The 22,777-nt window shown below is 40.5% G+C and overlaps 1 protein-coding gene and 1 long non-coding RNA gene across 9 annotated transcripts in view; one reads left to right on the forward strand and one right to left on the reverse strand.

Annotated features, from left to right (window-relative positions):
- Nucleotides 1-2,413: 2,413 nt before the first annotated feature.
- LOC119868511 lies at nucleotides 2,414-4,991 on the reverse strand. Its single transcript, XR_005386430.1, has 2 exons — nucleotides 4,654-4,991; nucleotides 2,414-2,797 (listed from the first exon to the last, which is right to left on the reverse strand). It is a non-coding gene; the product is annotated as an uncharacterized LOC119868511 (long non-coding RNA).
- STAG2 (stromal antigen 2) overlaps nucleotides 2,995-22,777 on the forward strand; it is a 136,519-nt gene continuing 116,736 nt past the window's right edge. For 2 of the 8 annotated variants that reach the window (XM_038588246.1, XM_038588244.1), the window contains exon 1: nucleotides 4,100-4,330. The gene's annotated coding sequence lies outside the window, so the exon portion shown is untranslated. The other 6 variants (XM_038588245.1, XM_038588251.1, XM_038588250.1 and 3 more) reach the window with 6 other exon arrangements.

The following is a 22,777-nucleotide window of genomic DNA, read 5'->3' on the forward strand; positions in this document are numbered from 1 at the left end:
GATTTTATTTATTCATGAGAGAGAGAGAGAGAGAGAGAGAGAGAGAGAGGCAGGCAGAGACACAGGCAGAGGGAGAAGCAGGTCCCACAATGTGGGACTGGATCCCAGGTCTCCAGGATCACGCCCTGTACCCCGGGTGGAAGGCGGTGCTAAACCGCTGAGCCACCTGGGCTACCTGAATATCGTAATTTCTTTAACCAATTCCCTAAATGATGCCATTTCTATTTTCAGTTTCTCTTTATTACAAAGCTACAATGGAAGTTTTACTACATAGATCTTTGCTTAATTTGTATAAGCATATTTGTATGATAGATTCCTAGAAATAGAAGTGTTAGTTTTACATTTTGTATGTTAAGACATACTTTTTTTTTTTAATTTATTTTTTATTGGTGTTCAATTTACTAACATACAGAATAACCCCCAGTGCCCGTCACCCATTCACTCCCACCCCCCCGCCCTCCTCCCCTTCCACCACCCACATACTTTGTTTTTAAACAATTCCCACAAGTGGTATATGAGAATTCTTAGTTCTTCACTGAGTGTTATCAAAATTTTTCATCTCTGCCAATGTGGTAGGTAGGCAAAGTGTATTTAACTTGCAGGCTTTAGTGGTGAATGAAGTTGAGCACTGTTTTATGTATTTATTAGCCATCTGAATTTTAAAAAAAGAAGTTCATTTTAGAGAGATAGAGTGCGCATGTGAGAGAGGAGGGGTTAGGGAGAGGTAAGAGGGAGAAAGAATCTGAAGCAGCCTCTGCACTGAGCATGGGAGACCCATGTGGGGCTCCATCCCACAACCCTGAGATCCTGACCTGAGCTGAAACCAAGAGTCAGAAGCTCAACTGACTGAGCCACCATGATGTCCCTAGAAATCTGCATTTTTTATCCAAGAGGTTGACTCTTTATATCCTTTCTCTATTTTTCTATTGGAGTATTTTTATCTTATTGATTTGTGAGAGTTCTTCATATGTATATGCCTTTTTCATTCCTGTAGCAAATATATTCTGCTCATACTTTATCTTCTGACTTTGTTTATGGTATTTAGATATACATAATTTTAAATTTCTGTGGACTCAAATTTATCCGTCTTCAGGCTTCTGGATTTTAGGTCACGTTTAGAATGGTGTTAGAAAATACAGAATATATATACATGCTGCTTAGAGAAGGAGGCTATTTAGGTAACTTAATTTATAATCAGAAGCCTGTTCCATTTGTATAGATGGAGTTAAAGAGAACTGTGGGACGCTTTATTCAGATTATGGTAAGATTATCTCTGCTACACTGTGGGGTGTGCATTCCTAGTGACCAGAATATTTTTGCATCAAATAGTGTCGTGTCCCTTAAATAGCATCACATGTTCTAAGTATTCAACTGTCTTTTTTCTTATTTCTCATCAGGCACCAAAAGCTTCTGCCATTACAATATTATCTCATGAAGGATTTTTTTTCCCATGAAGGATATGTTACAAATAATTAGATTAAAGCTTATTTTATATAAGTTACATGTTTCATTTGATGGCATTTTCTCACTTTGTTCTCATATTCCAAGGGTTTACTCTTTGGTCTTTCAGTACCCTATGAAATAAATTTCACTTCTTAGGACTGGGCACATTGCACTGTGATCTCCACACACAGAAGGCTCAATAAATATTCTTGTGAATAGGCTCTAGAGAGGCTGCTGTGAACATACTTCAATATCAATATAAATTTGCTATAAAACTTTTTTCTGATATTATACCAGTTAGTTATTAATTTTGTTCAATGGTATTTTTCTCAAGACGGAAGTAAGTTTACTAAACAGAGGAACTTCTTGATGTTTTTTTCAGAGTATAACATTATTTAAAGTCTCCTTGCTACACAATCAGATAAGAATATGAATTTATAAAATAGATAAAGAACTGTTTGCACCATGTACTATAAATGTGATGTTTGGAGCAGAAAACCAGTAGTTTTCAGCTAATACAGGAAATCATTTAGTATCAATTGATATTAAATTGGCACAATTGAACTAAATTAATGTAAAATGATTTGGTACAGAGCCCAATTTTTCTATTACTTTAAGTGGAATTTTGCATTAACTTATGTAACTGTAAATTTTCCACTACTCCCTATTTAATGTTCTAGCTGCATCATTCTGTAACTTGAATCTATTAAAAACCGTATAATATTCTACCAAAGATGGTCTATGAAAGAAATGGAAATTTATTTTGAATAGTATTCCACTCCCCAAAGCTTTAGAGGTAAGTAAAAATGTCTTGGATTTTATTTCTTATTATTGATATTTAGATGTTTCTGTTTAACTTTTATTGTTCCGTTGATTAAATATGCCGTAACTCTTTTTTAAAGTTGCAGGGAAAAAACCCAGTAAGCACAGAGAATGAGAGAAACTTAAAGCAGGCGTGGAAGGAATATAATTTGAGGACTGAGATTAATCATTGTATTGCGTTGGGAATACTTTCGAGGTGATATCAGGTGAAATCTTCACGATTTACACAGGGCTTTCGTTTCTCCTCATTTGGAAAATTTGTCTTGTTACTAAATACATTTATTCCTGTTCCTGTAATTAAAAGGTAATTTAATATTAAAGGAATATTCGAACCAAAATTTTTTTAAAAAGAGGAACAGAGAGCTCTTAACTAAACAATATCGTATGAGTCTAGGAACTTCTATAACAGCAATGGAGACACTGTAATAGGTCACTCCTTCCTGTCCTAGGAAAAGCGGCGCTTCGGAGGGGACAGGCCCTCCCCGAGTTTTTCTTCCCCGCGTAGAGAGCTCTCGGTCAAAGGTCCTCGAGGCTGGATTCGAAACAGACAAACAAAAAAATAAAATGAAATAAAAAGGGTGATAAAGACTGGAGTTAACTGGGGGTCAAAGGAGCGTAAAGGGTCCTTTCGCACTTCAAACACCTTGGGGGAGGGGTGAAGAGGGAGGATAAGAAGGAACCAAAATTCTTAAGAAAGTCGCAAGGCCGCCGGATCCCACGTTTCCAGGAAGACGGTGGAAAATCGGGGAAGGTGAGCAAAGACGGGGGAAAACGGGGTAAGTCCCCCTCGACTCCTTCAGCCCAAATTTCGATTTCCCTCCACTTCGCTCCGTCCCGCTTCCTCCCCAACCCCCGCCCCGGGAGTCGAGAATAAATTGGTCGAGCGCCCGGCCTAGCCTAGTAGCCCAGTTCCTTAAGTCCTAGACGAGAGAGAGAGAGAGAGAGAGAGAGAGAGAGAGAGAGAGAGAGAGAGAGAGAGAGAGAGAGACACCACGTTTTCTGGGAGACGGGGATAGTGGGCTGTAAAGAAAAAAAATTTTTCCCCTCCAGTGTCAAGTCTTCTGGTAGAGAATTGGCTTGCTTCCTCTTCACAGCCGAAGCCAAAAGGAAACAAAACAGAAACTCCAGAAGCAACCCCCCTCGATCACTTAGGATCAGGTGCCAGAGTTCCACGAGTTGAGTTCCGTTGGGGGGAAAGAGTAGGGACGGCGGGGGAGCGAGGGTCCGGGCACTAGGGCGGAAGGCCCCTCGCCGGGGCGTGTCGGAGGAGGGGACAGGGAAGGGTGATGCCCGACGGGGCTGCCAACCTCGGGCTTCGCGCGGGGCGCAGGGGCCCGGGGACGAGTCCCGAGCGAGCCCGGCTTCCGATTTCCCACGGCCCGGGGCTCCGCCGGACATTGCTAACGACCTCCTTTCGCCCCCCCACCCCCGATAAAGAAAGAGGAAGCGCGGCCCGCTCGGGTCCTCGGCGGAAGCGCTGCCAAACGAATGAGTAAGTCAGGCGCGGGCACGGCACCTTGTTTACCCCACTCGGCGGCGCGCCCCTGCGGGCGCCTCGTTCGCAGGCGGCGTCGGAGACGCTGAACCCGGGAGGCAGTCGGCCGCGATTGGTCGGCGACCGGGAGGAGGACGCTGGGAGACGAGCGCTGCAGTGCCAGCGCTGTGCCGCTAGATGCCGCTCCCTCCCAACGGGAGCCGGGCGCGGGTTCGTGGCCGACAGATGGCGCCTGCGCGTTCCATTCGCCTCCAAGTCGCCGAAGAGCGAACACCCCAAACAATCCCGAAGCGCCACCAAAAAAAAAAAAAAAAAAAAAAAAAAAAGAAAAAAAAAAAAAGAAAAAAAAAAAAACCCGCCGGATCCGACCGCCACTTTCAAAACCCCCCACCGCTCTAGAACCGCGGGAGCTTCCGTCCCTGAGTAGAATTCGAGGGTGTAAAGAAGAGGAAGGGGAAAATATCTTGTACCAGCCCAGGGGTGAAGAAGCCCCCGGCCTGAGAAAGAAGGAAGGAGGAGTGGGGGAGGCGAACAGTCTCGTTGCTGCCTCTGTGTACGCTGAGGGGGGAGGTAAGTTATAAAATGGCGGAGGCGAAGCTTCTAGAAGTTTGGAGGGGCACCCGGAGGGCGCGGGGCCCACTGTGAGGTGTGTATGGTTGAAATAGGGCGCGAGAGAGGAGTTGGGAGGGAAAGAGAATGGGCACTCTGTTGCCGTTTAATTCCCCCCCCACTCCCTTTGCCCCCAAAGGGGCCAGCCGTGGAGCGGGTGGCTAAGTCAAGACGGGGAGAAGCCTCCCCGTCCCCGCGTAACCCCCACCCCTTGTTTCTGCCTTCTCCCCCCAAGTGGCTACCTCAACACTACCAAGGAACTTCCAGCCCCCCTTCCTCCCTACCTCCTACTCCTAGAGTGGCTTTCTACTGCACGACTCTTCTTTTCGACTACCCTCGCTGAAGATTTTCTCTTCCTTCCCTCGCCCAACTCTCCCTCGGGGCCTCCACGGAGACCCCCCCCCATGGGTGGCCCAAAATGGAGAACGCGGAGCAGCGCAAGATGGAGGCTCCGCTTCTCTGTGTAGCATTAGATTTAGGTGCCTTTTCTCCGGCAGGCTCTTAAGCCTGGGAGAGCCCAAGCTGGAGGTGGGGTGGGGTGCGAGCCGTAGTCGGGGGAGGAAAGCCGGGGAGGCCGTGGCTGGGGTGGGGGAGAGCGCGGTATCGTGGTGAGGGGAAGGAAGAGAGCAAAATGGTGGTGCTGGGAACCTAGGGGGGAGGGGAGAAGCGGAGGCTCAGTTGTGTATATTTGGGCCTCGGACCGAGGGAGGCGAGGGAAAATCTACTCTGATCACACCCCTCCCTCGTGCCCCCTCCCTTCTCCCTTCCCCTCTTTCCTTTCCTCCCTCCCTTCGCTCCCTCCCTCTCTTCCTCCCTTCCTAGAGAGGGAACAACATTCATGTGACGGGCCCCTCCGCTTCTCCCCCGCCCCATCATCTCCAGCGCGTGGTGGGGGAACTGCTTGGGAAAGCGATTGGCATCGATCTCTCCATCCCTTCCGAGGCCCGACTTCGGTCAGTTTTCTTCGGGCAACAATTTTATAAATAGGCTGTGGGGTCTGGCGGTGTTGGCCCCCGCGTGCAGACCTTGCCCCGAAGGGGGCCCTGCCTGCCTGGCATGGGAGGAGGGGGGGAAGGGCGGGAGTGGAAGGCTGTTTGTTGGGGGGTTTTGGCGCCACTTTTGTTTTAGTTTTAGTGCTGCTTTTCGTTCCCACCCCCACCCGCACTGTCTTTCTCAAGGCACGAACTGAGCTGATCCTTGCCCCAGGTAGGCAGCTTCTGCTTTTTCCCTCCACACTTTTATTCTTGCTTGGGGTTGACTTTCTTTTTTCTTCTCTCGCGTACCCGGTGATCTGTGGACGGCAATTTTAGCTCGAAAAGGGTCTGATGGGCCATGGGAGAGAGAAGGTGTGGGAAACAGCATCAAGTAGTTCCGCAAAACTTTGAGCCCCGTTCCCATTTTCTTCTGGCCTACATTCGTAAACGTATTGTTGATTTCTGCCTCTTTTTTTTTTTTTCGTCGCCAGAAGGTCTTGTTTTGCCTTTAGTTTTTTATAAGCCACTGTACTTTCGACATTTAGTTTCCGCTCTCCCTTGGTGTATATGTCATTTTATTTTTATTCCTGAACTGTAATGGTTTTTATCGTGAGATTTTTCGTGCTGCAGTGTTCACCTTTAATTTTTAATATTGCATTAGTAGTTTCATCCGGTTTGTGAGACTTTCTCCTCCGTGGCCTAGAAATGTTTTATATGTTGTTGCCTACCACCCCTCCCTTCCCTCTCCCTCCCCCTTTCTCTTGGATGTAGTTTCTTAATTGAGGGTCACGGCGTTTGGTTAAATGGTTATTTACAGTTTACACGATATATCTATTAGAAACTTTTGATCTGTGGGATTAGGTTTAAGTAAACGAAAAGCTTGTGTTGCTTTGAAATGGTTCCTTAAAATGCGCGGGCCGTCCCCCCTCCCCCGGTAAAGCCCCATCTTCCCCTCGTACTGGAGTGTAAATTCCATACCCCTTTTCTCCCACGGACCGCCGTATTTCACGGCAGCCACACCCTGTATTTGTCTCTGTGGATTGGACTCATTATCAGCTTAATTTAGTGACTCTTAAACCACCATGATGGGACTTGCTTAAGCACGAAGCTTCTTTTCCTGTTTAGTCCTAGTGGTTAGTGTCGAAAGAGGAATAATCGAGGTTTCTTGATGAAACCTGGTGCGGTCCAACCTCTGCCTTTTTTCTGTTGTCTTTTTTCCTACTCCGGGCTGTTGGCGGTGTCAGCACCGCTGCTGGGGGCGGGGGTGGAGGGGAGAAAGAGTCGGGTTACCGAAGTGCGTCATTCCTGGCTCTAGCAGGGCCTGCTCGGGAGCTGCTGGTGTTTGTTACTGTCCTCGCAGCACTTTCCTGCCAACCTTCTCTCTCTGCGTATTGGTTAGGAGCAAGAGCAGGAGGCGGTCTTCTAATTCTATCTGTAGCCTAGCGCGTTGCGTTTCAGGGTATATGTGAACTTATTAAAAAAAAAAAAAAACCGGCCCCGGAAAGTGGATACATTTCTGTTTAATGACATACAATTCAGGTAGTTTGGACTTGCTTTCATATATTTTCCAATGAGCGGTGGGGTTAATTTTGAACATTTTAAACCACTTACGTTAAAATGCCTGGTTTTCTTGTTACATTGATATCAATCTATAATTAGGGATCAGAAGGACCAGTTAAGGCATTAAGTGTTCAGCGGTTTTTCAAGTGAATTGTAATTTTATGATACATTATGTTAAATAGTCTTGTTTTTTTTTTTCGTTTTGAGCCGAGGTGCTATATCCAAGCTAATTGCAGATATTTAAGTTCATTTTTATCACATATTCCTTTTTATCCTTGTAGATATTTTAAATGTGCCCTTTGGATCTTATGGACGCTCTTCAAATTCTTAAAGATGGCTATCTCATTGTTTTTTTAACTGAATTCTTAAATTTCCCACCTAACAAGTAGTTGTATAGGGTGCCAGTTACATTGCTAAATTCTTGACTTCTTGTTAGTCTTTGATACTTTCATATCTTCAGATTTTTCTCAGTGTACTTAGTAATTACTAATTATTTTCTGAAGATAATTGGAGGAGGGAGAGGTGGGTGGTAGAGATGAAACAAAAGTGGCCTTGAGTTGATTGTAGCTGGATGATGACTAGAGGAGAGCTCATTGTACCATTATTCTACTTTTTTGTGTGTACTTGAAAATTTCCATAATTAAAAAAATTTAAAGATTTCAAATTGTCTTGGAATTTTGGCGTGATGACATAAGTTTGTATTTACATGTCAGTTATCCGTGTGGAAAACTTGGCCTTGTGTATAAGTACTTACACAATGCCGGATACACAAACTTCAAAAAAAAATATTTGAATTGAACCAATATAGAATAAGCAATGTAAGTTCTTACAAATTGGTTGAACTTTAAATGTTTGTAACTTAGTCTGAATGTGGTCAACTTTTAGTTTCTTTTTCAAGCCTTTGAAAACAGGAAAATTCCATTCCAAATTTTGTTAATTCTGCTTGTTGTCTATTTCATTAAGTTGGAGTTACAGTGAGTCAGTATGAAAGGGATTTACTATTAATAGGAGGGGCTTTGGCAGTTGCAGTAAGTGACAGTGGAAGGGATTCGGGTGCCCTAGGGCGCATTCCTGGTAGGAAGATAGAGGTAGGAGTTGAATTCAGTTTCAGTATTTGGTGTTTAATGAATGGGTAGAGACTAGGGTTGGAAAAAGAAATGTACTTATTAGCCATTCTTTCCAACTGTGAAATAACTAGCATTCTAAGGTATCAGAGACTGGCAGTGGGGGTGGGGTGGGTTTTTTTTTTTTTTTTTTTTTTTGACTGATATGAAAATGTTTTTTTTAAAATGAGTTAAGTCCCATTCCTTACTTTAAGGATTTGGTGCTGTAAAGACCAATACGTAAAATATTCTGATGTTTTCTATAAAGGGCATTCTGTTACCCATCAACAGTAAAAGTGCATTGCAATTAAAATCCTCAGTTTCCTTAATTAGTATATTTGTGAATTGCTCCTACATTCTTTGAAGGTAAGTGCCTTATTTTCTGCAGTTTTGTGTTGCTCAGTGTCAGGCTTTTTTACCCCTGTGAATGTATTTTTTGAGTATATGTCAGAGTCCTAAAGGGAATCCAAAATAATGGATATTTTTAATACTTGGTGAAGTGTGTTCCCTCATCATTATTAAAACAAAATTCCACAGTAGTCTAGGAACAGATATTTTGTAATTGTTAATATTAGTCTGTATATTCATACTCAACGTTTTGGCTTTAGAAGAATGTTATGAGAAGACAGATTACAAATTTTGATCTTTTATTTGTATGCAAATAATCTGAAATAGATGATGAGGATTGTGGCTTCAGATTTATTCTGGCAAGGCAACAGCTAAACTGCTAAGCCAACAAATTATGAGTTTGGTAACTTTGTAGTCTATTTAGTTAGGATTTTTTTTTTAAAGCTCAAACATTCACGATTTTAATGAAATTAAATCCTACATTTCTTTTTTCATGATTTTCTTTTTTCTCTTTTACCTTATTAGCTGGTAATTATCTGAGGACCTATGTAATAAAATGGGTGGGGAGGGGTGGGGAGCAGGCTCAGGCTCAAATAAATTATCTTTTGGGAATATAGTGTTAGATGTGAAAATATGCCTTGGACGGTTTAGTAGTGCTTAATATTCTGCATGTTTAACTGATGCCACCCACAGTCATGTGTGGGAAGGGAGTAAACAGTGAATAGCGTTTTCTTTTTGCTTTGGGTTCTTTATAATACATGGAAGACTCCAGTTTTTGATGCTGCAAGTTAACTTCTGAGTTTAAAATTTACATTAAATTTAGGGCACAGTAATCTATTCAGTATATCTTAGGATAAGGTTCACATCTCTTTAATGTTGTGACTTATGTGCCTCACATGTTGAAAAACAGCAATCTGGTCTTGTATTAGGACTTTGAAATTGCTATTAGATTATTCACATAATTGAGATGACAGTTCATTGTACAGTGGAGCACTATTATATACCTATTTTGGAAGTTGGGGAGCTTAGCAAAGGAAAGAGTCCTATCTAGCTATGGGTATCAGTATATACTGAAATATGATTAATCTTTGGAGAATACAGAAGAAACTTTAAGGATATAGGCTATTTTAAAAATTCTTTACATTTTCCTTTTGTAGTTTTCTACATTTGATACATGCACAAGACTTTTAATTTGTGTTTCAGTACTGTCCCTGTATAATATTTCCTCTGTATCTTCGGCTGTCATGAGCGGTGGTTATTGCATGTTCTTTCTGTTTGGCAAAGATAATGTGAGAAAAAAAATTGTCAGATTTTTTTTTTACATCTCCTGAGGTGCCTGCTTTGCATTTAATCGAACCAAATTTTATATTTCTTGAGTGTAAGCGGTGTTGCTTGTGGAGTCTTCATTTTTGAATATGTGCATTAAAAAAAATCTCTTTAGCAGCTGTGGTAATCTGCTACCTGAACTGTGTTCCTAATGTATGCTTGCTATAGTTAGGTCTTTGATACTAGCCAGAAGAAAACAAGAAGTCTTCGCATATGGTTAGTCAAGAGATTATTGAAATTATTTTACACTCCCCATTCCTCCAAAGGGAAGAATAGTGAATAATGTTAATGCTGTTCTTTTTTATTATTTAATTGAAAAATACATTATTAGGATTGATGACACCAACTAGAGAGATTTCTATAAGCTCTGGATAATAAACTCAAAGGTAAATTTCCTTTATAATGTTGTCAGACTGTTAGAAGGGGTAAAGTAAGTCCTGTTTACACTTTTTTTGTGTGCGTAACATTGGTGTAATGGGATTTGACCTATAACTTGTTGAATCCTGAGATATTCTCAGAAACAAACTGTTAATTTAGTTTGAGTTACTTTTGAATGGCAGTAACTGTGTTTTAACATTTATTGTTTAATCTTTGCTACCTTGCAAGATAGGTGGTTATCATCATTTTACAGATGGGGAAATTGTGGCTCTCAGAGAATAAATGACTTGTCACATGATAATAATTGACAGTCTGAATCACACTCTAATTTGGACTCAGAACTTTGGCACTTTTCTTTTTGTTAAAGCTTACTAGTTTCCCTCAACTAAACAGTTTAGGTCTTGGGTTATCTGTCACCAGAAAGCATGTATCGTTTTAATATTACAAAATAAAGATTTTTTTTCATATGTAGTACAAGGTAAATGCAGATTTTTACACAGGGTTAGAGGAGTAGCTGCCTGATGAAAGGTCTAAATTGTTTTCACTAAAATGTAGTTGAAATAAATTGGAGCTTTAGTTTTGTTTCTGTGTGCTCATTATACAAAAGTTTGTGCAATAATATGTTGAATTGTATTCTTGATTTTTTTTGGGTGGGGGTAGGTCATACTATGGTAGAGTGGTTTCACTGAACTTTTTTCCCTTACGTTCTATGTAGGCTAAGTGTCTAAGAATAGTTCCCCAATCATTCAGCTTGTTTATTGAGTGGTTAGATTTGAAATAAAAATTTCGGTGACTTTTCTAATTCACTGCTCTGGTTGATTCTGTAAGGGGATTTAGTTGTTATTTTTTTAAGATTATTTATTCATTTATTCATGAGAGAGAGAGAGAGAGAGAGAGATAGGCAGAGACACAGGCAGAGGGAGAAGCAGGCTCCATGCAGGGAGCCTGATGTGGGACTTAATTCTGATCCCGATCCTGATCCCGATCCCGGGTCTCCAGGGTCATGCTCTGGGCCGAAGGTGGCGCTAAACTGCTGAGCCACCCAGGCGTCCCTTTGTTGTTATTTAGTGGTACCTTAAAAATACTCTGTTTCCTTGTAAGTGTTAATATCTGTTTGCTTCTAATTTCTATTCTAGTTCATCTTTTGACTTCACTAAATTTTCTTATTCTAATTGTGTAATAGTTAATATGGTGTCCTGGATTATTAGTAGGTTCATTATTGATCATTGATTCGAATCTTGGTCTCCGCTTTCTTTTGCTTTTCCTCTTTTTCCTTCCTACTTTTCATAAACAATAACTAGAACTTCTCTTATCTGAACGACTGCTAGATGTTGGATAGCTGGCCTATGATAAATTAGTGGAGATGAGGTAAAACCATGTATAATGTTTTTCATAGCCATGAGTCAAATTTATGTATTTTATGTTAATTATTCCCTTAAGCTTCAGTCTGTGGGAAATAATTTTTCCAGTGATGCAGTCTTCTACCCAGATTCTTTGTTCAATATTGAGTCTTTTCATCCATATTTCCCCATTTGTACTCCCAAGAATAACAAGACCCTGGTGTTCTACAACAGAATTAATGCCCCAAGGCATCCATTGTATGTAGTGAGTTAGTTTCTCTCCTGTGTATCTAGAAAGACACTAATTTTGTACCATTCTTGAAGAGGGGAGAATTCAGGAAATTGTCACTCAAATAATTTTGAGTTTTCTGGTTAACATTGTGGAACCCTGGATTAGAAAGGCTGCTAGAATATTAAGGGACTTGGTTTGGTGTTAAGCAGTTTTACTCTTCAGTTACTTTCCTGTCAGTAACCTTAATATTGCCTCTCCTAAAACTTACTCATGATGAAATGTGAATGCAATTGGTAATGTTGCCATCTTGGGATGAATTGGTTAGTGTTGATTTCAAGCAGTTAGTGATACTTAATTTCAAAAACTTGAATGTATGAAGTTAAATGTATACTTTTAATTGTAAAAAGGAATATTGTAGGAACTCTTCATTATATGATCCAAAAGTTTTTATTAAAAGTACTTGACAGTGACTAACATTAGCAATAGTTAACACTAACTGAACTCTTACTCTCTGTCAGACACTGTTACAAATGCTTTACACATATTACCTCAATCTTCATAACCCTATTACCCGTCACCATTTGATTTGTTGCTCAAACCAGGATACTTTTTTTTTTTAAGATTTTATTTATTCATGAGAGAGAGACAGAGTGAGGCAGAGACACAGGCAGAGGGAGAAACAGACCCCATGCAGGAAGCCTGACTTGAGACTCCATCCCGGGACTCCGGGATCATGCCCTGGACTGAAGGCGGCGCTAAACCTCTGAGCCAACCGGGCTGCCCGAACCAGGATACTTTTTTTTTTTTTAAGATTTTATTTATTTATTCATGAGAGACACACAGAGAGAGGCAGAGACACAGGCAGAGGGAGAAGCAGGCTCCCCATAGGGAGCCCGACGTGGGACTTGATCCCGGGACTCCAGGATCAGGCCCTAGGCTGCAGGCGGTGCTAAACCGCTGAGCCACCCGGGCTGCCCCAAACCAGGATACTTTTGAGAATGAAAGGGGACACTAACTAACTGGATGGCATTCTCGGATAGCAGTATAAACTAGGACTGTCCAGAGAGATAAGGATTTATGATGTCCCTAATTAATATTCTATTTTTCAGGAGGAAACCAAGGCATAGGGAAGCCGTGTACTTTGCCTAATTAGTAAGTGGTAGGAAGGGATTTGCAACCCCTACTGTTTATTTGGATATGAAAATGATTTAAATAACTTTAAATGGCCATATTCCGAGAGGTTATTTTTACTCTTGGAGAAATTTCTCTTGGTGTGGGGTTGATAGTAAGAGAAAAGAGACAGATCTATCTATCTATTTTATTTTATTTTATTTTATTTATTTATGATAGAGAGGCAAAGACACAGGCAGAGGGAGAGACAGGCTCCATGCCGGGAGTCCGACGTGGGACTCGATCCTGGGGCTCCAGGATCGCGCCCTGGGCCAAAGACAGGTGCTAAACTAAACCACTGAGCCACCCAGGGATCCCGACAGTGTGTTTTAAATTCTACCTAGTAGAAATTCCAGTTGGCTTTTTCAAGTGACTGGACTTTTGAGATACTGTTGAAAAACTACTGAGGTCCACTGAAATAAAAGAAAAAGCCAAGATAACTTACTGTTTACATCCACATCTGTGTTTTCCTTAGTATTATTCAGACTTTCCTTACTGTTTTCTTGGGAAGAAATGTTAACTCTATGCTCTTTTTTGGGGGGTTCTTTTGTGGAAAATCTCTTCTGATAAGAAAACTGAAAAATAATTTTGTGGTGTTAGGAAGAAAAAGGTATGGTTTAGATATTTATTTGAAGTTAAACTGAAGAGTTAAGTCTTGAAGAAATTGAAATGTCTTTTCATAAAATTAATAGTTCTCTTTTATTTTTGTTGACTTATGTAGATGCCTTATATTCCCACCTATTTATTTGTGGTACATCCCACTCCCCAAAAATGATTACTGTAGGTGAATTCAAACATTTGGAGAAATGATTTTGTCATAATCTCAGATACTGTAAACTAAAGATCCCTTCCTTTTTAAAATTTATTTTATTAAAAAAATTAAAGATTTTATTTATTCATGAGAGACAGAGAGACAGACAGAGAGAGAGAGAGAGGCAGAGGGAGAAGCAGGCTTCATGCAGGGAGCCCAACATGGGACTAGATCCCGGGTCCCCAGGATCATGTCCTGGGCCAAAGGCGGTGCTAAACCGCTGAGCCATCCAGGCGTCCCCCCTTGCTTTTTTTTAGTGGGGGTGTTAGAGCTGACCTTTTTAAAAATATAATAATTTTTAAGATTATTTATATGAGAGCACAGACGGGGAGTGGCAGAGGGCGAGGGAGAAGCAGGACCCTGGGATCCTGATCTAATATCTGACCTAAGGCAGATATTTAACAAATGAAGCCACCCAGGTGCCCCATTAGAGAGAGCTGATCTTAAGAGTACTTTAAGTTTTTTCATACTTGGTTGTTTTTTGGCTATTTTAATACTCCCTTGAGGAATTTGTGTTTTTTTTTTTAATCCCCTCACTAGTTCACTTTTGGAGGTTTTGTTGGTGTCAGTATTTTATAAACAACTGTGAGGTTATTAAGTAGGTCTGCTTAATTTTTAAAGCCCTTTCTTTAGTTCATTAAAGCCATCATGAAATTGGAAGTGGGGGGTTTGCATTTCTGACCAGATTTGTAGGCCACATAGTCACTGGTAGACAAAAGGTTATTTTTTGTGGATTTGGTTTATTATATGAGATTAATAACAGTTGGTATTTTAAAAAGCTATAGCTAATTTTTAATCTAGGGCTCATAGGGTAAGGATGTGAGAATCCTATCAAATTATGCACAAAATGTGTGTTTCTTCAGGTTCTCAAAAGGATTCATTGTTACTGGCTGGTACTTAAAGTGCCTACAGAGATAGGCTATATAATGGTCAACTAGATTACATAGTCCCTGTCCTCAGGTAACATTGACAGTTGGGCTTTATCACTCCAAAGGGGTTAAAAACAACACTTAAGACATACTACATACTGGGGTTACTATATATAAAGACTGTTAGGGTAGAATCAGTAGCCATCAGTGCAGTTGTTTTTGATACGGTGTCCTTAATTTGAGAATAGTGACAAGTATTTTAAGATTTTATTTTTTTTTTAAAGATTTTATTTATTCATGAGAGAGAGAGAGAGAGAGAGAGGCAGAGACACAGGCAGAGAGAGAAGCAGGCTCCATGCAGGGAGCCCGATGTGGGACTCGATCCTAGGACTCCAGGATCATGCCCTGAGCCAAAGGCAGACGCTCAACTGGTGAGCCACCCAGGCGTCCCTAAGATTTTATTTTTAAGTAATCTCCACACCCAACGTGGGGCTTGAACGCAATAACACCAAGATCAAGAGTCACATGCTCTACTGACTGAGCCAGCCAGGTGCCCCTGGTAACCGGTATTTTTAAGGACTGCATTGAAAATCTTTTGGGGGAAATAACAATTGAAGACTGTAAGTGTAGTCTTGGAATGTTTGGTGGTTATTAATGAAATTAAAAGAGCCCATGATCATCCCCTATAACTAGTTAATATTATCTAAAAGTTAGATCTTTTAAATGCTGTTATGATTTTGTGTAAAAGCAAAAGAGGCAATTGACAATCACTGTTAAATGGCAATCCTGTATGTCTTTATTTCACATTCTAAATGCTTGTTTTTAGGGATACCTGGTGGCTCAGTTGTTTAGTGCGTCTGCCTTCGGCTCAGAGTGAAATCCTGGGGTCCCGGGATTGAGTCCCATGTCCGGCTCCCAGCATGGAGCCTGCTTCTCCCTCTGCCTCTCTCTCTCTCTCTCTCTCTCTCAATCTCTCTCTGTCTCTCATGAATAAGTAAATAAATAAAAATCTTTAGGGATCCCTGGGTGGCGCAGCGGTTTGGCGCCTGCCTTTGGCCCAGGGCGCGATCCTGGAGACCCGGGATCGAATCCCACATCGGGCTCCCTGCATGGAGCCCGCTTCTCCCTCTGCCTGTGTCTCAGCCTCTCTCTCTCTCTCTCTCTGTGACTATCATGAATAAATAAAAAAAAAAAAAATCTTTAAAAAAAATAAAAGCAAGCATTTATTAGTAAATAAATAAAAATCTTTAGAAAATAAATAAAAGCATTTATTTTTTTAAAAAATATTTTTATTTATTTATTTATTCATGAGAGACAGAGAGAGATTGAGAGAGAGAGAGAGAGAGAGAGAGAGAGACAGGCAGAGGGAGAAGCAGGCTCCATGCAGGGAGCCTGACATGAGACTCGACCCTGGGTCTCCAGGATCAGGCCCTGGGCCGAAGGCAGTGCTAAGCCGCTGAGCCACCTGGGCTGCCCAAATGCTTGCTTTTAAATAGGAATTTTGGGGTGTCTGACTGGCTCAGTTGGAAGAGCATGCAACTTTTGATCTCAGGGTTGTGAGTTCGAGCCCCATGTTGGGTGTAGAGATTGCTTAAAGATAAGTAAACTTTAAAAATAGGTATTTAAAGTAATACATGTTTGTATTTAACTTTTTGACTTTGAATTCTTTGTTAGAGTATTACCTTGAAATGTCTTTGTAGCAGTATATGATACTCATTAAATTCATTCTCTATATGTCATATATATAAGGATCATGTTTGATATATTTGAAGTATTCTCATTTCAGGAGGGTGTTGTACAATATCCTCTTTTCTTGGATCTCTAATCTTTTCCCCCTTTATCAAAAGCAGGAATTTTTCCACACTCACCTATGTGTCTACTGCCTTGTATCTAATTTGCAAACTTTGTGGCAACTAGAATGTTACTACAAAGAACATGGTTAATATCCTCTTACTAGAAAAGGCCTTTTTTTGTGGTTTAAAGAAATCGTATTAAAGATAGTTAGGAACATGAACCTTTGAGAATTTCCCTTTACACTAAAGAAATAAGAGAAAATGTAGGAAATATTAGCAAAGCCATAATATTTTTCCTTTGGGATATATCCCTCCCTGTTTCCACTACTCTTTCAGGCCAAAAGACATTCCTCAGACTTTATTCCTGGCAGGAGAATTGAGGAAGTGGTGGTAGCCATGGTTGGCAGGGAAGCTGAAGCATGAAGGTATGTTTTTGAAAAGCAAATTTGTCAATGACAAATGGATTTTTCCAGCTCTGTGTATATGTACTTTTTGAGTTTTGATTAAATATCAATGCATAAAGTGCTACTATTCACTGAGGAATATTCAGTACTTGCATTCATATTTGAATGTTCTAAGTGTACTTGAAAAATGCGGAGGGATTATTTGGACAATATGGGATTGTATTAAAAAAGATTCTTTAGTGGGAAATTATTTCCTAAACTTTTGAAGTTACACTGAAACACAGGTATCCAGGTTGCTGTATAAAAATAGCAAATCTAACATGAAAGGTAATTATTTGTGTGTTTGTAAATCTAGTGTTTAAATGTACAATATTGGTGAATATCCCATTTGTCTCTTGTAAGTAGATTATTTTTTCAGACCAGTGTTTTTGATTTTGAATCCTTGTGCCATGTAGTATGTTATACAGATTCTCAAATGATAATTGAATTAAAACCTTAGGTTTTCTAGAAATTTAATCCTGCATTATAATTACATTGTTAATATTCATATTAAAGAGTGTGTTAGAAAAGAAGCAATTAATTTCCTCTAGTTGGCTTTGCAGTAATGATAAACTTTAAGTTTGTATCTATATCATTTACAGCATCTACTACAGGGTAAGTTGTAGTATGTTCCCTGACTTTCTTATTTCTTAAATAATCCTGTATGGAGTTGGTAGTATCATTTACTGAGATTGCAGAATGGTTAAGGGACTTGCCCAAGTTCACTCAGCTAGTAAGTGGCAGAGCCTACTTTTGATTCCGATTCCATCCAATTCTAGCATACTTCTTTACATAGTGATACACTGCCTCCCAGTGGGGTGATTTATAGATTTTGTAGTGATAACTTTTTTGGGGAAAGAGAATAAAAGGAGACAATAATTGGGATGTCTGGTTGGATTAGATGAGGGATTGTGACTCCATTTCAGGGTCATGAGTTCAAGCCCCACATTAGACATAGAGCTTTTAAAATAAAGGAGTGGGATGTCACGCTGGCTCAGTCTGTGGAGCATGTGACTTTTGATCTTGAGGTCGTGTATTCAAGCTCCAGGTTGGGCATGGAGCCCACTTCAAATATAAATAAAAACTTTTTTTTTTTTTAAAAGGAGACCATAATCCTAAATTGTTGAGACTGAGAGAAAGTTAAACTTCTCAAAGTAGTCACAGGACTTTTGGAACTTCAGTAGGAGAAAGGCTTTTTCTGCTTTGAGAATTAAAAGGACACTTAAAATTTTTTAAATTTTTTTAAAGGTCTTATTTCTTTTAGAGACAGAGACAGCGTGAGCAGAGGTAGGAACAGAGAGACAAGCAGACTCTACTCTGAGTGCAAAGCCTGATGAGGGGCTTGATCTCATGACTCTGAGATCATGACCTGAGCCAAAATCAAGAGTGAGAAGCTTAACTGACAGCCACCCAGGTGGCCATAAGTTTATTTTTTAATTCCAACATAATTAACATGCAGTGTTATGTTAGTTTCAGGTGTATAATATAATGAGTCAACAATTCTATACATTACTCAGTGCCCATCACAATAAATGTACTCTTAAGCCCCTTCATCTATTTAACTCAACCCCTCACCCACCTCCCCTCTGTTTGTTCTCTATATTTAAAAAGTCTTTTTTTTTTGTTTCTCTTTTTTTCTTCATGTGTTTTGTTTCTTAAGTTTTACATATGAGTGAACTTATGGTATTTGTCTTTTCTGAATGACTTCACTTAGCATTATACGCACTAGATCCATCCATGTTGCAAATGGTAAGATTTCATTCCTTTTTTTTTTCCCCAAAGATTGATTGATTGATTTGACAGAGAGAGTCAGAGCAGCGCGCAGTGAGTAGGCAAAGCCACAGGCAAAGCCACAGGCAGAGGGAGAGGGAGAAGTAGGCTCCCTGCTGAGCAGAGAGCTGGATGTGGGGCTTGATCCCAGGACCTGGAGTTTGATCCCGGGACCCAGGGATCTGAACCAAAGGCAGACACTTAACCAGCTGAGCCACCCAGGTGCCCCAGCAAGATTTCGTTCTTTATGACTAATGTTTCATTATATATATACGCTATATCTTTTTTAAATTAAATTTAAATTTTTTAAGAAAGATTTTATTTATTTATTCATGAGAGACACACACAGAAAGGCAGAGACACAGGCAGAGGGAGAAGCAGGCTCCATGCAGGGAGCCTGATGTGGGACTCTATCCTGAGTCTCCAGGGCCATGCCCTGGGCTGAAGGCGGCGCTAAACCACTGGGCCACCCGGGCTGCCCTAAATTTAATTTAATTTTTAAGTAATCTCTACATGCATCATGGAGCTCAAACTCAACCCCAAGATCAAGAGTCACACAGCTCCACTCACTGAACCAGCCATGTGCCCCTCCACCACATACTTTATCCATTCATCTATTGATGGACACTTGGTTGCTTCCTTATCTTGGCTATTGGAAATAATGCTGCAATAAACATAGAGGTGCATAGATCTTTTCCAGTTAGTGTTTTTTTATTCTTTGGGTAAATCAGTAGTGGAATTACTGGATCATGTGGCAATTCTATTTTTAGTGTTTTGAGGAACCTCTATACTATTTTCTACAGTGGCTGCACCGGTTTCCATTCCTACCAACAATTAAGGACTTCTTTTTCTTCACATCCTTGCTAACATGTTGTTTCTTGTTTTTCTTTTTCTTTTTTTAATATTTATTTGAGAAAGAGGGAGCATGAGTGGGAGGGAGGGGCAGAGGGAGAGGGAGACGCAGACTCCCTGCTGAGTAGGGAGCCTAATGTGGGGTTCCTTGTAGGGCTCAATCCCAGGACCCCAAGATCATGACCTGAGCCAAAGGCAGATGCTTAACCCACTGAGCCACCCAGGCACCCCTATGTGTGTTTTTTTTAAAGTAAATTCTACTGATGTGGGGCTTGAACTCATGACCCCTAAGATCAAGAGTTGCTTGCTCTACCAACTGAGCCAGCCAGATACTCTGTTTCTTGTGCTTTTGATTTTAGGAGAAAGGTTTTTTTTTTAAAAGATTTTATTTATTAGAGAGAAAGTGTGGGCCCCCACAAGCAGGGGGAGGGGCAGAGGGAGAAGCAGACCCTCCATTGAGCAGGGAGCCTGATGGGGGACAGGGGGGAGGGGCGCTCAATCCCCAGACCTTGAGATCATGTCCTAAGCTGAAGGCAGATACTTAATCAACTGAGCCACCCAGGTGCCCCTCTTTTTTCATTTTTATTTTTTTAAGATTTTTTTGAGGGAGGGAGTGGGTGGAGGGGCAGAGGGATAGGGAGAGAGAAAATATCTGAAGCCGACTCCGCGGTGAGCATGGAGACCAACTCACAGCCACTCTATCCCACAACTCTGAGATCATGACCTGAGCCAAAATCAAGAGTCAAACAGTTAACCCACTGATTTACCCAGGTGCCCAAAGAGGTTTATTTTCTACCAGTAGCTGATAGAGGATAAATCATTCTCAGTTGAAGTTACGTGTGAGGTTTCATATTTTGTAGTAAGCATCAAGTAACACCTACAAGAGGGTTGGATGGGAGAAAGAGGATAAAGTTTGTTATTCTACTTGTTTTAAGCCTCAGTAATATGACACCTGAATTCATTTTTAGCGATTAAACTTGTTATAACCTGTGAAATAACATTTTATAACATTTTATCCAAAGCATTGTTGGCATATGTCTCACTACTAGTGTTCTTATTCAAGGACAATAATACTGGGGTGTCTTGGTGGTTAAGCGGCTGCCTTTGGCTCAGGTCATGATCCTGGGGTCCTGGGATTGAGTCCTGCATTGGGGTCCCTGTGGGGAGCCTCCTTCTCCCTCTGCCTGTGTCTGCCTCTCTGTGTCTCATGGAATAAATAAAATCTTAAAAAAAAGGGACAATAATACTAATAGGAACAATCTGTTCAGGTAAATTGGTGTAAGTCCAGGCAACATTATGATGCCATTTTGTGGTGGTGTGTTTGTTTTTAATTTTCTCCGGTCTCCCATTTTTTTTTTTTTTTTGCTGCTTTTCCACTTCCAGTATCTTTATGATTTTTAGAATTTTCCATAGGAATTAGAAACGTTTTCATGATTTCCTTTTTAAATTATTTTAAGATTTTATTTATTTGACAGAGAGGAGGAGAGAGCACATAAGTAGGCGGAGTGGCAGGCAGTGAGAAGCAGGCTCCCTCGCTGAGCAGAGGTTTTTGTGGGGTTCAAAAGCCCTGTGAAGTAGGTACTATTATTATTTCCTGTTAACAGTTGAGGAAACAGAGGTGCAGAGCAAAAATGTAAATTTGCCCAAGGACTATTTTAGGACTATTTGATGTGAACCCAGGCAGTCTGACAATAGAGTTCATGTTCTTGACACTACATGTAGCACCATACTGCTAATTAGTTGACAGTAATATGAATAGTTTCCTCATCTTAGAAGTGTATTATTTTAAGTCCTTTCTTTAATTGTAGAGTGTGTTTGTTTATCCCTATAGGAATTTTAGGGGTCAACAGAGGATTGGGCAAATTTCTGATTCTCAGGTTTCCCAACTGTAAAATAGGTATAATCTCATCTGCTTTATGTTGTTAGGGGGATTATATAAACTATTTCTTTCTGAGTGTTTTCTGTGTGCTGAACAATCTGTTGAGGTTTCTGCTGGCAGGATAGGCGCCCAGATAACTGTAATATTCTCATTTATTGAGTACATTCCACATGTCAGATCCTTGATGTAATATATGTTTTACTACCTTTACTTCTTTTGTGGTGTAGGGGATGTTATATATTCAGCTTAGAGATTGGAAAACCGAGTCCTAAAGAAATTAAGTAGTTTGCCTGAATAATTTGCTTCCTACCTCAGGGCCTTTGTATTTGCTAGTCCCTCTGCCTGGCTTGGTTCCTCGTGTCTTCAGGATATTTTTTCAAGTAATTAGCCTTTCAGCGAAGCATTCCTTGGTCAGGTTATATAAAATAATATCCTTTGCCTCCAGCATTCACTTTCCTCCTTACTCTGGTATTATGAGACTCACTAGACTTTATTTGGAAGCTGATCCTGAATTAAATGGATTTTTTTAAAAAAAGATTTTATTTATTGGAGAGAGAGATCATGAGCAAGGGGGAGGGCAGAAGGAGAAGCAGACTCCCCACGAGTAGGGAGCCTGATGTGGGACTCCATCCCAGGACCCTGGCATCATGACCTGAGCTGAAGGCAGATGCTTAAGCGACTGAGCCACCCAGGCTCCCTAAACTGATTTACTCTTGATGGAACAAGATGGAAATTCCGTGGAATAGAGAAATGCTGTGGCATGTGCTTGGGCCTGTTTTGGGGTGAGAGGGAGGTAGCAAAGCCTTGTGTTAAAATTTTTAGCCTTTTTTCTCATGAATTGCCTTCAATTCCAGGAGGAGTATGTGCACTCAGCTGAGTTTCTAGGTTCTATGAAGCCTTTTGTCTATCCATAGGGGTCGGCTTTCCAGCTTCTTCGTACTGTCTTAACTTTCAATCCCCTCATTTTGCCTAAAAGATTTGTTCATTGAGCTTTTATAGTGTATTTGTAACGAGTATAGTGTGGAGCTAGATGTGAAGTAGGGAGTTGGCTTCAGACAGGAGGATTCCTAGCTTTGCCACTTATGATTTAGTAGGAAATAACACACATACAACATATGTATATTATAGATATACATATGTGTATTTTAAAAACTGCCATGTATTGAAACTTTTAATAAAGATGTTTTAGTTTAATATTTTGATAGTACATACATAAGTCATTATTTTATGATGCCCTGGAATGCATACCTCTTTCTTTGTTTCTACTTGAAAAATTTCTTGCAATAATTTATGTAGTTGGAACACAGTAGCCATAATATTGTACTATGCTCTTGCATTTAAATGGTAGCTGATTTTGGAGAGAGAAACAAATTAGATTTTATTTTATTTTTAAAAAAATATTTTATTTAAAAAAATATTTTATTTATTTATTCATGAGGGACACACAGAGAGAGGCAGAGACATAGGCAGAGGGAGAAACAGGCTCCATGCAGGGAGCCCAATGTGGGATTCTATCCTGGTACTCCAGGATCACACCTTGAGCCAAAGGCAGACACTTAA

The sequence above is a fragment of the Canis lupus genome, chromosome X (genome assembly GCF_011100685.1).
Source record: "Canis lupus familiaris isolate Mischka breed German Shepherd chromosome X, alternate assembly UU_Cfam_GSD_1.0, whole genome shotgun sequence".
In the NCBI taxonomy this organism is placed as follows: domain Eukaryota; kingdom Metazoa; phylum Chordata; class Mammalia; order Carnivora; family Canidae; genus Canis; species Canis lupus.